General features: G+C 35.9%; 1 protein-coding gene across 1 annotated transcript in view; it reads right to left on the minus strand.

The window, feature by feature from the left end:
* MMP16 (matrix metallopeptidase 16) overlaps positions 1-16,154 on the minus strand; it is a 354,542-nt gene that overhangs the window by 240,682 nt on the left and 97,706 nt on the right. The gene's annotated exons all lie outside the window — the stretch shown is intronic.

The following is a 16,154-nucleotide window of genomic DNA, read 5'->3' on the forward strand; positions in this document are numbered from 1 at the left end:
ATGTTTGAAATGGATAAAAATGCACTGAGAGGGGCTCCCCTGGCGGCGCAATGGTTGAGAGTCCGCCTGCCGATGCAGGGGACGCGGGTTCATGCCCTGGTGCAGGAGGATCCCACATGCCGCGGAGCGGCTGGTCCCGTGAGCCATGGCCGCTGAGCCTGCGCATCCGGAGCCTGTGCTCCGCAACGGGACAGGCCACTACAGTGAGAGGCCCGCGTACCGAAAAAAAAAAAAAAGCACTGAAGGGAAACAGAATAGCTCACACTAAAATTATTTAGTTCAAATTAAAACTTCACACTTCACATGAAATATTTCCATAGCATAGTAAAAATGTATACAAATTGTTGCTTTTCCACTTTTTTGCTCTTAAAATTCATCCAGATTGTTTTATCCAAGTAGAATTTATTACCATATTTATCTGAATTGGAAGGTTATTTATAATCCTAAGAGATACTTCATTATAGTTACGAAAAATATTTTTGTTTTAATTAATTGTGATAATCTTTCTCTAAGTATAATGGAATACATTAATTCACACATGAAACTACATTTATTGGTGAAAAATATAATTAATAAAATTAATCCTGCCTATTCAACTATAACTATGATGATCACTTCAATGTTTTGGCTTTGAATTCTTTCATCTCTGAGTATTTGTTCACACGTGAACACACCCATAAATACTGATACAGATCGACAAATCCATACACACACCCCAAACACACAAACACATCTCCAAATTCCCACTATCACTCAAACCCACAAACATATCACTTAAATACATACTAAACCTCATACTATACCATATACACTCACACCAAAATACACAAACACACACCCCACCCTTCCCCAAACACAAACACATGCAAACACCTAATTGTGCATCGGGTTCATGCTGCATATAGACTTGTTTTCATCCTTCCAATCTATCTCATGAATATTTTTCTGTTTCACGTGAAGTGTAGTGGTTGCATTGGATTATTATGCATAAGTTTACCATCAATTAAGCCATCCCTACTTCCTTACTGCTGGAAATTTAGGTTGTTTGAAATTAGTCATTATCATAATAAGCTTTTAAAAAGCTTTTTGTGTAATTCTGATTTTTCTCCTGTGAAAATTCCTAGAAGTGCCAAAGTAGAATCAACATGAATAAACATTTTAAAGCTTGATACTGTCATATTGCCCTCTAGAAAAGTTGTACTGTTTTTCACTTCTCTCATAACCCATGTTTGGGACCACACATTTCTCCACTCTCTTGATAATGCTCTGATTATAATTGTTTTTGTTAATTTCATAGGAAAAATGTATCTTATTTTTTCCATTTATATTTATTAGATCATTAGCAAAACTGGACTCTGAGTGTGTGTGTGTGTGTGACTTGCAGATTCATACTCTGTCCATTTTTCCAAGTGATGTGTCCACTATTTTCTTACATAATTTTTATATTAAAGTTGGAAAACTTTTTATGAAAATTAAAAATATTTTCTTAGTTAGAGTTTTGCCTTTCAACTGTGTTCATGGCAACTCACAAATAGATGCTTTAAAAAACCCAGTCCCTATAAAAAACATTCAAGACAAATTTGTTTCCTGAAACATATTAAAGCAAGAGATACTCAAAGGGCCTACTATTATTATTTTTCATAGAAATAAGTAGACAAAAATATTTAAGAACAGTAAAACAACTAGAGATTCAATTCAGTTTGCTCTGCTCTGTTCCCTCTTCCTCCTACCTATAAATATATAAAAGTAATCTAGAAAGAATAAACAAATAAGTCAAATATATTTTTAAGGAAAACGTCCTAAAAAGTAGATGGACAAGAAAATTAAAATGAATGCTATTTAGGTGTAGTCAGTCAGATCACAATTTGTCTCACATAGACAGTTAAGTACCTCCACTTTTAGACAATTGGTTAACTCACAGGAAAAAGAAAATAATTTAAATTCATACAATATACATATAGCATAATTAATTACAAGAGATTATAAAACAGAAAATTATATTTTTGTAAAGAAATGCTTATTTAATAACTCATAAGGGAGGATAGAAAATTACCACAGAAATAATGATATTTTTATATCATCAAATTTATAACTCCAAAGCCTAAAAAAAGGTATAGAAAATTAGAAACATAAAGAAATTTTATGAAGCTAAAATAACCCTGTTAGGAAAATTTGACAAAGATGTATCAGTCTTAGTTGGGTATGTGTCTTGATTCTACTCATTTCCCTGTTTCTTAAGGTCAGGTGATAGAAATCTTACCCACATTATAAATCAGCTTCCTAAGTGGCTGCCTCCTTTTTCAGTCTTGCCCCAACTCTAGTATACTTTCCCCAGGATCTATGTTTGTTGTTCCCAATATATAAATCTGGTTGTGTTTTCCACTCTTGATCAAAGGAATTAAAAGTCTCTGCAATATCTATAGAATAAAGTATGATTTCTGATCTGTGGTCTACAAGTGCTTCATAAGCAGACTCTTCATTTCTGAAGTACAATAATCAATCTGTTTAAGTTAACTTTGAAGAGGAAACTCCCCAAAATATGTAAGAACTTAAAAAATAATTGTCATATTATTTTATAAAATGACTTTAATTGACAAAGTTTCAATATCATTAACATCAAATGGAAAACCATACAACCACAATTAATGGTAATGACTGGTAATGACTATATACAGAAAATTTCTAGAATACAAATGACTAATGAACTTGAAAACATTCAAACATGACTAATCAAAAAAAAATGCAAATAAAAACAAAATGCTGTTTTCCCTTATAAACTCAGCAATGATTAAAATATTATCATCTTCAATCCTAAAAAGGGAGCACTGAATCAAGCAATATCATGCCCTGCTAATATCAATAATATAAATTGGCAAACCATTCTGGAAATTTTGGCAAGATGTTTCAAGAGCTTTAATTTATGATCATACCCTTTGATTCACTTTTAGGAAATTATTAAGAAAATGAGATTAGAATGATACATTTGTACAAAATTATTCCTCACAAATTATTTTAATAGACATATCAAAATAAGCATAGTGATTAAAATGATTAAATACTGATACATTTTAAATGAAATATTACACAGCCATTAAAATGATTTTTATGACCTCTAATGACATGATAAAATGCTTATGTTAAATATTAAAAATACCAAGTAAAATATGTATGGTACCAATTACATACAAAAATTGATTGCCAAAGAAAGGATTGTAAGAATTTTATTAAAATATAATGTGTAGTTCGTCCTAAGTGGCACATTACAAGTGATTTTTACTTATGCATTTATAATATTAAATGGAATAAATTCATTTCTGAGCATCAATCTTAATACCAAAAATATAGGGAAATTGGAGATATACAAAGATATTTTTAGGCCAATATTTATAAAAGCTACCCTACCCCCATGAATATAGCCTGAAATAGCCTGCATTTTAATTCAGAAGGTAACTATTAGATAAACTATGGAACATTCCTGCTAGGCTATTGTAGAGTTAATAAAATTATTTTTAAAAGCAAAAATTTAATAGCCTAAAAATTTTTATGGTAAGCACTATACAAAACTGAATACTTCAAGAAAATGAGAAGACAAGGCACAGACTGGGAGAAAATATTTGTAAAGAACACATCTGATAAAGGGCTATTATCCAAAACATACAAAGAACTCTTAAATTAAAAAAAGAAAATATGGGCCAAAGACCTCAAAAGACACTTCACCAAAGAAGATATACAGATGGCAAATAAGCATATGAAAAGATGCTTCACATCATATGTTTTCAGGAAAATGTAAATTAAAACAACAATGAGATAGTATATACCTATTAGAATGTTTAAAATCCAGAACACTGACAACATCAAATGCTGGTAAGGATGTCGAGCAACAGGAACTCTCATTCATTGCTGGTGGGAATGCAACATGGTACAGCCACTTTGGAAGACATTTTTGTGGTTTCTTATAAAACTAAACAGACTCTTACTATATGATCCAGCAATCATGCTCTTTGGTATTTATCCAAAGGAGCCAAAAACTTATGCCCACACAAAAAACTGCAGATATATGTTTATAGCATCTTTCTTCATAATTACCAAAACTCAGAAGCAACAAAAATGTCCTTCAGTAAGTAAATGGATAAACTGTGGTACATCCAGACAATGGAATATTATTAACACTAAAAAGAAATGAGCTAGCAAGCCATGAAAAGACATGGAGGGAACTTAAATGCATATTACTAAGTGAAAGAAGCAATTTGAAAAGGCTAAATGCTATATGATTCCAACTATATGATTTCCTAGAAAAGACAAATCTATGGAGACAGTTAAAAAGAATTGTGGTTGCCAGGGGTTGAGGTGAGAAGAGATACACAAGTGGAGCACAGAGGATTTTTAGGGTAGTAAAAATACTCTGATACTGTAATGAGAGATACATGTCATTATGTTTTGGTCAAAACCCATAGCATGTATAATACGAAGAGTGAACCATAATGTAAGCTATGGACTTTGGGTGATTATGATGTACAAATGTAGGTTAATCAAATGCAACGAATGTACCACTCTAGTGGGGGATGTTGATAATAAGGAGACTATGCATGTGTAGGGGTGGGGGTTATATGGGAAATCTCTGTATCTTCCCATTGATTTTGCTGTGAACTTAAAATATGCTCTAAAAATTGTTTACAAAAAAAATACACAATAATGTTACAATGATGAGAATATACAAAAGAAGAGGATAAATAATAGAATCACCCATATAAAAGTGGTAAGAATGAAGTGACATGAGATTATTGCTACTTATGTTCTGTACATTTTTTATATATTCTGAGTTTTCCAGAATACATATTTTAAAAACGGGGGAACAACTGGTCATAAGACACAAACTTTCAGTTATAAGATGAATAAATTCTGGGAATCTAATATACAGCATGGTGACTATAGTTAACAGTATTGTATTAAATACTTTGAATTTTCTGGAAGAGTAGATCTTAGTGTTCTCCCACCAAAAAAAAAAAAAAAAAAAGGTAACTGTGAGGTGATGGAGGTGTTAATTGGCCTGTTTGTGGTAATCACTTCTCAGTATTCAACATATCAAATCATCATGTTGTATACATTAAATATATGTAATTTTTTTGTCAGTTGCATCTCAATAAAGCTGAAAAAATGTGAATGAGTTTAACGGTTCTAATAGATGACCACATTCTATGAGAACACATATTCTAGAGTAAATTAAAGCATGAGGAAACAATGTCAAGACAGGAAATAAAAAAAAAAAAAGATTATGCTCTCAAATCTCAGTTTGACTAGAAAACATGTGGGGGGAGAGGGGAGGTAGAACAGAAAAGCCTGGTTATAACTAGATTACAGAGAAGCCTTAGCAAGAATAAGACATTTGACTTTTATGAGGTAAGCAAGGGTTTGTTATATTTAGTTTGTTTTTTATTTACAGATGAACTACAGTATCAGAGTAGTATTTTAGTGACTTTTATCTGTACAAATTATATTAGATTAAAAAACACTATAGTCACCTGATCAGTTAAGGGGACAGAGCCATTACTTAATGTCGTGGTGACTGTGGGAAGAAAGAGAACGGACTTGAGTAAACTCTGAAGGTAAAATTGCTGAATTTACAGACCAATGAATGTGGGTAACAAGGGAGATGAAAGCAAGTCTTGCAGATGTGTGTTCAAGTCTATATGAGTTTGAGAAGAAATAATTTGGCATTTAAAAAATATAGGAACAAAGGAAGGAGAAGATGGCAGAGTAGTAAGACCCTGACTTTACATCCTCCCATGGACACACCAAAATTAAAACTATTTACAGAGCAGCTATCAATGAGAATGACTTGAAGACTAGTAGGAAAGATCTACAACTAAAGATATAAAGAAGAAATCAAAACAAGATGGGTAGGAAGAGCGGAGACACAATAAAGAACCACATTCCCAGGTAGGCTACCCACAAACATAAGAATAATTACAATTGCAGAAGTTCTTCCCAAGGAGTGAAATGTCCAAGCCCCACACTGGGCTCCTGAGGCTGAGAATCCTGCCATGGGAAGACAAGCCCTCAGAATGTTTGGCTTTGAAGGCCAGTGGTGCTTACTTTTGGGAGGGCTAGAGGGCTGTGGTGAAGAGAGAGACTCTGCTCCTAAAAAGGCATACTCAAAATCTAACACACCTGGGACCAAGGGCAGACACAGTAATTTGAAAGGAGCTTGGGTCAGACCCATTTGCTGATCTTGGAGAGCCTCCTGGAGAGGCAGAAAGCAATTGGGACTCTTGTTAAGGCCATCAGACACTGATAGCAGCCATATCTGGGAGCTCAACCCACCACAGGGATACTGGTGCTGGTAAGATCCATTTTGACATCCTCCCTCTAGTTTATTAGTGCCAGGACATGACCCTACCCACCAGCCAGGCTGCATCAGTCCTGGGACTTCCCAGGCTAAGCAGCTAGCTGGGCAAAGGCACAGCCCCTTTTGCCAGCAGGCCCACTGCTCTAGCACCCCCTGATCCTCCAGCAAGAGGGAAATGTGGTCCCACCCACCAGAGATCAAAGGACCTGGCACCACCCATCAATGGGCCAGCTCTAGACCCAGAATACCACTTCACCTACTTGTGGGAGGGGGACCAGCCCTGGGGCCCCCAAGACATGGCACCACCCACCAGTGGGCTAACACCAGTCCCTGGACTTCTGTGGCCCCATAAGTAGCCATGTCAAGACCTAGTCCACCCACCAGCATGCTGGCACCACCCCAGGACTCCCTGGGCCCTGGCCCTGCCCAACACCAAACCAACACCAGTTCCAGGAAAACTTGAGCACTCAGCCAGACATTCTGGAATCCATCCTCACTTATCAGTGGGATGTCACCAGCTCCAGGTCACCCTGGTCCCTGCAGCTAACCATATGAGGAACGAGCTCCACCCATCTGAAGGCCACACTATCTCCGGGATTACCAACCCCACAGCTAGCAACCCCAGGACTGAGCTCTAACTACCAGTGGGTCAGTACTAGCCCCAAGACTTCCTGGGGCTCCACAGCCACCCACCTTATGACCCAGCCTCAAACACCAGTGCCCTGTACGCTCTGCACAAGGCAGTGTCTGGAAACAACCATAATGGGGGCCAGTCACACCTATAAGACCACCCATAGTAATCAGCACACCACAACAGAAGAATCCAGGCAGCCCACATAGAGGATACCCCTAGCACATATAGCTCTGGTGACCACAGCGGAAATGTCCTGTTGGGCCCCATAGGCCACTTCTCTAAGACTGGGAAACATAACCAACCTACCAAACACAAAGAAATAAAAACAGTGAGGTAAGCAAAATAAGTTGACAGAGGAATATGTTCCAAAAGAAGAAACAAGTTGAAACCCCAGAAGAAGAACTTAGTGGAGTGAAGATAAGCAACCTACCTAGTAGAGTTTAGGGTAATGATCATAAAGATTTTCGAAGAACTCAACTCAGGGGAAGAATAAATGAACAGTGTGAAAAGTTAGGGGTTTTTAACAAAGAGTCAGAAAATTTACAGAAGAATGAAACAGCTGAAGAATACAATAACTGAAATAAAGAGTACAGTAGAAGAAAAGAACAGCAGATAAGATCATTCAGAGGAAAAAAATCAGTGAGCTGGAAGATGGGTAATGGAAATCACTCAAGCTAAACAGAAAACAGAAAAAAGATTTTAAAAAATGAGAACAGTTTAAGAGACCTCTAGGACAATATCAATCATAATAATATTCATTCTACAGGGGCCCCAGAAGGAGAAGAAAGAGAGAAAGAGGCAGAGAACATATGTGAAGAAACACTAGCTGAAAAACTCCTTAACCTTGGAAAAGAAACAGACACCCAGGCCCAGGAAACACAGAGAGTCTCTATCAAGATCAATGCAAAGAGGACCACACCAAGACACAGTGTAATTAAAATGGCAAAAATTAAAGATAAAGAGAGAATATTAAAAGCATCAAGGGAGAAGCAACTAGTTATGTACAAGCGAATTCCCATAAGGCTGTAAACAGACTTTTCAGCAGAAAATCTGCAAGACAAAAGGGAATAGCATGATATATTTAAAGTGATGAATGGGAAAAACCTACAACCAAGAATATGGATATATATATATATACACATATATATATATAATGTAATATTATTCAGCCATAAAAAAGAATAACCTTTTGCCATTTGTGAAAACACAGATGGATCTAGAGGTATTATTCTAAGTAAAATAAGTCTGTCAGAGAAAGACAAATACTGTATGATTTCACTTATATGTGGAATCTAAAAATCAAAAATGAACAAACATAACTAATCAGAAACAGAGTCATAGTTAGACAGAACATACAATTGGTGGCCAGAGAGGAGTGTGGTGGAGGGAAGAGAGAAATAGGTGAGGGAGATTAAGAGGTACATTCTTCCAGTTACAAAATATTTGAGTCACAGGTATGAAATGTACAGCATGGGAATATAGTCAGTAACAATGCAATATCTCTGTATAGTGACAGATGACAGCTGGACTTATCATAGTGATCATTTTGAAATAGAAATATCACATCACTTTGTTGTATGTACCAGGAACTAACATAGTGTTGTAGATCAATTATACTTCAAAAACTAACAAACAAACTCATAGAAAAAGTTTAGATTTGTGGTTACCAGAGCTGAGGGATGGGTCGGGGGTGGGGGATTGGATGAAGATAGTCAAAAGGTACAAACTTCCAGTTATAAGATAAATAAGTACTAGGTATGTCATGTACAACATGGTAAATATAATTTGCATTGCTGTACATTTTATATGAAATTTGTTAAGAGAGTAAATCCTGAGTTCTCATCGCAAAGAAAAAAAATTTTTTTCTATTTTTTATTGTTGTATCTATATAAGATAATGGATGTTCACGAAATTTATTGTGGTATTCATTTCATGATATATGTAAGTCAAATCATTATGCTCTACACCTTAAAATTATACAGTGCTGTATGTGAATTATATCTCAATAAAACTGGGAGAAAATAACAAACAAACAAAAACAAAATTAAAACAAAGAATACAGGAACACAGGGTGGCGGAAATGATATATTTAAGAGTTGGTTAGAATATTCAGTATAGTTTAATTTTTTGTCTTACATCTCCCTTTTTGACAGAGTAGTTCTGTCTTTTCATCCTTGTACAAAATTATCCTGGCAAAATACACATCCCTTTGTCAATAGAAGTAAATAAATATAGGTATTCCCCACTTTTCTAAAATACACTTTACGTCACTTCACTTTTACAAAAGACCTACATTAGTATCTGTTCTCGCTAAACAAAAGAAATCCAAACAGGAATTTTGCCTTTATGAAAAAAGCCAAAAAGCAAAAATGGTGTTCAATATTTGTTTTGAATGGAGTTATAGAGGCAGCATGCACCAGAGCAGCAAGAGTGGCACCACCAAGCTCCTTCCCTGGAACTACACTCAGCAGCTCAGCATCAAGCCGGCATAGCTTTGAACTATGTCTTGTGAACATCTGTGTTTTACGACCATTTATTTTGTGCATCGTTAGCAAGATGTATCCTAAGGTAATTGCTTCTTTGCTTTACACCACTTCAACTTTCAAAAGAGGAATGCTCTACTTTCCCATAGCAGGGAAAACTTATATTCAGAAACAAAATGTAATCAACAATCAGACGATTTACACAGAAACAGAAACTGAGTGTCACACACCTCGGAATTACCTATTTGTAATATTCATCATTTTGGCTTATCTCTAGGACATGGGTTCTCAAACTTTAGAGTGCCTTACAGTCATCCAGAGGGTTTCTTGAAAACACAGATTGCTGATCTCTACCCCCAAGATCTGATTTAGGAGGTTGGGGTGGGGCCAGGAATTTGCAATTACAACAAGACCCCTTGTGACATTGATGCTGCTGGTCTGGGGACTGCAGTTGTAGAACCACTGCCCTAGAACCACATTACCCTAGGAACAGTAAAGAGAAACTATTTTAAGTAACTGAGGTTAAATGAGATATAGTCAAGGGCTAATGTCTCAAAATATAACTCTGGAGCAGTCTGCACACACAACCTTTAATGGGAAGAAAAAAATGGCAGTTTGAACATGTGATGTTTCATTGTTTAGTCATCAAAAACTGAGATCCAGAGAACCTAGACTGCTATTTCACACTGAATCTAAATACTTACCACTAGATAGTCACTAGATCAAATTATTTTTTAGTGACAGATAGAAATGAAAGCAATAGGAAAATAATAATTAAATTTTCCCTTTACTATATTGATTCTCAATATGTAATGAGCCAGTTTATGGGGTGAAGGCTAGAAAGTCAGACAATATGTGAGCTTGTGAGCTACTTAGAGTTTGTATTTTTCAATAATAATATCAATAATAAAAAGCAACATTAATGTCTTCTAAGAAATGTGATCATGATTTATAAGATTACTCCGCCATTTTATAAATACTGGATAAACAAGCTGCACGGTTTTTCTTATTCTCAAATTTGCCACCTGATGTGAATTATCCATGATTATTCTGGGAGTTACATGAAGTTGCATAAATTACATAAATTATATAAATTACAAAATCCTAGAACTCAGAAATCAAGTCACTGCAAGTCATCTAGTAAAAGACCTCTGGCATTTACTACCTGTGCAGAAATAGGAAGTCATATAACCTTCCCAGGTCTCAGTATACTTATTGCTAAAATGGGGATTAAAACTTCCATCTTCCAAATATTGCTGAATTGATAGATGATATATATGTCAGTGCTCAACATAAAGAAGGTCCTCAATAAATATTATCTAGATATTTTACCTGAAATATCTATGATACCATCTTGAAAACAGTTATAAAATTTCCTTTTTGATCCTTCTTTGTATCCACAGTAGACTTGAGACAAGAAAGTGGAATCAACAGACCAGAAAGAGTGGATAGATTCTATAATGATTCACTGAAATAACAGGGGTGTATCCAACTCAAAACTGAGCCATTACTTAACCCAATATAGGCATAAAATTATTGATTCTTTAGTCATTATGAGATTTCCAGTGTGTGCTGCAGTTCATTTGATAAAGTAGAATATAAAATCATCCAGCTTCTCCTTACTTAATTTCCTTGGGCAGAAACTGTTAGCACAGGAAAGTACTTAAAGAACACACATTCTACCAAGTCCAGAAATGAAAGTCCAGTGGTAACAGAAAGCAAAACAATCATTATACATGCCATATTTAAACCATGCAGCTCTTTTCTCCAACTAAAGCTCATGAGAGCCATAAAAGGTCACTGGGAGGTTACCCAGGTAACCAGCTTGTAAGTGTTAAAGGTGCCCAAGTCTTATACAGCTTAAATAACACCTGTGAAAATAACTGGCTGGTTCTCTCTTTCCTCTATCTAAAAATATTAGCTTCACCAAAATGATTCTAACTTCCTTATTTCCAAATATGCTAAAGTTAAAACAAGTTCTGTATTAGGATGTGGCCATTTAAAAAACTTTTTCTCCAAAATATTTTAATGTGATAAACATATATACATAGTTTTAGATTATAACTTTGAAAATGTCATGTTCTGATTCATCTTCTTATCTAAAATGTGTTAAAACATTCCAGGTTCTAACATGAAACAATGCTAAGGATTCTTCCTGAGTCAAGACATTTAAAAATTCTGGATTTATTTTTCTGTACAGATATCAAACCATAAAAAGAGTGATTGGATTGGGGAGGAAACCTGGAGGTTATCACTCATTTACTTCTCCAGACTCTGATCTATGAGGATCAAATTTCACATATGGGCAAGCAAAGAAATGGTCTCCATCGTCAATTTAAGCCTTGATGGATATTCAATGCCAATTTGAACTTCTGAAATAGCTTTCATTTCAGATTTCAGAGTGCTTTTTATAAGAAACTATGTTATATTTCTTTAATTGCATTGACTTAACCATAGACTACACAGAAAACCATTTTACAGATGAGAAAACTGAATCAACCTTCCAATGAATCAGGGACACAGAAAAAAGACACTTCTTAGTATATAAAACTGGCCAAATACTTTCCAAATTCCACAGAGCTATTGATACATTTACTACTACATATTGAATGGACTATATATTTTTGAGTTCTCATTACTACATATCAGATCATTTCTCATAATTTTCTCAACAGAAATGCCACGGGCCACTTAAAAAACAGGATTACAGACTGAGTGATCCTCACATGGTTCTGTGATTTGAGACTCTTCACAGATACACACAGTCACAGTATATACTGAAGTTTTCTATATATTTTCAGTCTTAAGAGGATGCACTCAAGGCCCTTACACATCTGATGTTAAAGTTGGGGGAGGTCATCAAGAGATCACCAGTTGAAACTGTGTGCTGGATCTGGGCAATTCGAGGATTCCCATGTTCTCCTCTGTCCTAGGAATGTGCCTTCCATATTCCCAAAAGTTGTCCCAAGGACACAGCCTTGAGATAGACATGTGATGTTGAGACTATCCACACTGCGTGTGTGACTGAATCTAGTTAAGGCCTCTATACAAACTTTTAAGATTCTGATGATGAAGATATACTGTCTGGAGATGAGATCTATTGTCTTGAGGCCACCAATGGCAAGCCTCATAATTAAGTTTCCTTACTCATTAAAACTGCTACCTACCAATCTGGAGTGGTCTGCCTCTTTTTTTGGTCTCTCCCTGTCCACTGAGTATGAGGGCCAGTTTACAAACGAATAGTTAAATATATGATTACTGTGCAAGCATACTTTCTCTGACAATGGAGCCAATGCAAGTCAGCAGTAACTATCTCACACGGTGAAATTAATCAAATACCACCAATATAAATAGCAAACAGACTTTCAATATAAGTGGACAATTTTTTTTTTTTTTTTTTTTTTTGCGGTGAGCGGGCCTCTCATTGCCGTGGCCTCTCCCGCTGCGAGCACAGGCTCCAGACGCGCAGGCTCAGCGGCCATGGCTCATGGGCCCAGCTGCTCCGCGGCATGTGGGATCTTCTTGGACCAGGGCACGAACGTGTCCCTTGCATTGGCAGGCGAACTCTCAACCACTGCGCCACCAGGGAAGCCCGGACAATTTCTTTTTGAGCAACAACTTTATTTAGCATCCAGTTAAGGCTGTGTGGCATAGGCTTGATAGTATGAGAGACAATTCTTGTTTTCAGTGAATTTAGAAGCTACGTAAAGAAATGAAGCATTTACATACACAAAACAACTTGAGAAAAAACAGTGATTAATACAGGCCAGTAATGTATAACCAGTAAATATTTTGGATCAGATGGATTAAAGGTGTCATCTAAGTGTACTCTAGTTAAAAAAGAAGATCCTTCCTCTGGAAACAGTAACACCTGGGCCAAGTTCCCTGCTTTGAGCTTTGCACTGATGTTAAGGCCCATTCCATGCATTTCTAGTAGTAGTACCTTGATTTTGTGTCTCATTACTTTTTTCACAGTCCGTAGTTTCTTCTCTCCATGACCTAAGCTATACAGTGTTTCTAGAATTATCTTCCTAAGGTCTAAGTCAAATCATGGTATAGTAAATAAGAGAGTTAGACTCTGGAGTCAAGGGGATCCAGGTTTGAACCCTGGCTCTGCCATTTATTATAAGTGACTTTGGACAACTTACTTAATGTCTCTATGACACAGATTATTCATCTATTAAAATAGGGAAAAATAACACACCTACTTTTAAATTTTCCATAGGATTAAATAAAATATGAAAATTCCTAGCCAGAATACTCAGTACCTAGTAAATGTTCAGTAAATGTGAGATATTATTTTAATTCTACCCCTACCCCTTATGCCTTAAAATTGCCTGTCAAAATAAATTGTGAGCTTCTAAGCCAGAAATTCAAGCCCTTTTACTTTATGGTGCAGCTGCTTTTCTAGATTTCTGTCATTACACTTTTCCTATTGGCAATCCATGTTTCATCCAGACCAGATGGTATGCCCTTTTCTGCATTATCCCCAGATCTCTCCGCCTTTAAGTAGTTCCTTTGATCAGCCTCAAATGCCCTTCTCATCCCACTTTTCCCTTATTAATTTCAGTTCCTTGATGGTCAAATCCAAGTACTAATTCTCATATGATACAAGTATGATTCCTTTTCATTCCAAGAGTACATTCCATCTGGGCAGATGAGCACCTTCCACTACCAAAGTTGAACTCTTCAGTGTCAGAGATGGGGCTTTTCTCTCCTTTAAATGACAAAGCTGCCAGCATATTGCCTGCACATATTGAAATAAATGCTGAATAATGATGAATGGGGAGACTTGTTGGGACACAGCCTGCCCGTATCATGGAAACTTCTCATACAGCAAAGTTTATTCACATTGAACCAATATTTAATGTACAGGATACAAAAGCACTGGACTTTCCAATATTATTCAATTGCTTTCCTTAAATGGTCCCCAAAGTGGGTGTCAAGTCTAGTTATTTCACAGTAATGATTCTATTTCATGGCCAAATGTGCAAATGACATATATTATGTACAACTTCAAGAAGATAAGTCTAGCTTCTGGAGAACAGTATTATTCAGTTAAAGATTTTTTTTTTAACCTAGCAATGAATGATTAAATCAGTGTTTCATTGAGGGGATGCTTTAATAAATAAAATCTATTTATGCTCATTTTTTAGAGATGGAAAAACCTCAAATCACTTATCCTTAATAAAACAACATAAAGTGGAGTTGTGCTCATATTACCAAATAGCAGATGGATTACTTAGAAACTCATTTAATTAACCAAATATGTTTATTCATATTTGAGTCTATCATCTTGAAGCACAGATTTCATCTGAAATATAAACTAGAATTTTAGATGTGCCACAGATCTAAAATGTGGTATTCATGTTTTCCTGGGAATTTAATAAAAGTTAAAGTATTTCAGCAAGAGTATGATATAATCCAAATGAAGTGTACACAATCACTTTTCTTACCCACACACTTCAGGAATAGTTTTGGCCTTGGGACTTATGTATGCAAGCCCTTTCTGATTTAATGGCTCAGGGTTCCATGGGTCTCCCCAGCAGTGGTCTTTAAGTTAATAACTGCTTTCTGATTTAATCATTTAACTAACTTTTCTTCCTTGACCCTTCTTTAACTGCAGCAGATCCTTTGTTTCTTTCAAAAGCTATTAGAACAAATATAGAAAATTCAGGGTTAGGCTCTGACCTGTACTTACAGACACAATTAGAGCTAGGCCCTTTTAACTCTGGTAACTCAGTAAAGCAGACTTGCTGGAAAGAAGGGCAGTAAAGGAAGGTCAAAGACTAATGGAGGAAAGGAGTTGGTTGCCTTTTAAAACCCCAAAGTATATATTGCCTTTTATTCCATTTACTCATTCCTTGTTTGAATGTCTTTCAGGAGTTAATATAATGAGATTATATCATTACTAAAGTTACTATGTGCGGATAAATAAAGCTTCAACCATGGATCAGGTGTTCTTAACCTGTGGCCCTAGGAAAGGTTTCAGGCAGTCCCAACTTTCATGAAGTGTGTTGATATACATTTCTTTCTTTCCTTTGGAATAAAGATTTTATAGGCTCAACTTCTTGAAGGATTCTGTATCACCCCCAAATTTAAGAATCACTGATAAAAAATAATAACATATGTGTTAAAATACATATTGAGTTACATCCAAATGACTTTTTAAAGAAGTTTTACATGCTTTATCTTAAAAACCCATAACATCCAAGTCAGGCAACTGGCACATGGGCTTAGGTGTCTTCAGTCAAATAACTGGATTTCTTAGCGGGAATGCACAAGCAGTAAACTAAACCACCAGCTTTTCACCTTGAAACGGATGATTTACTGGAAAAATAAGGGTTTCAGAAAGTAAAAAATCTGTGCACAGGGATGGAAATTGGAAGTAGAAAGCATACAAAGAGCATGTAAACAGAGGAAACTGAACATAAAAATTAGGAGGTAGTGCAGTGGAATGGTTGAGAGCCCATACTCTGGAATCAATCTGAAATGGAATCCAAATCTGCCACTTTATAGTTAGTGGTGTGACCCCAAAATATGTATTCCATTTAATTTTTGTGAGGATTAAATGTAGTGCACTTAGAACAGTGCCTGGCATAAAATAAGCACTCCTCAACTGTTAATTGCTGATGACATTAGTTGCTGGTGATGATAATTGTGATGGAAGAATGTTCTGCCTAACATGAAT

Source organism: Orcinus orca, chromosome 17, assembly GCF_937001465.1.
Source record: "Orcinus orca chromosome 17, mOrcOrc1.1, whole genome shotgun sequence".
Taxonomy (NCBI): Eukaryota; Metazoa; Chordata; class Mammalia; order Artiodactyla; family Delphinidae; genus Orcinus; species Orcinus orca.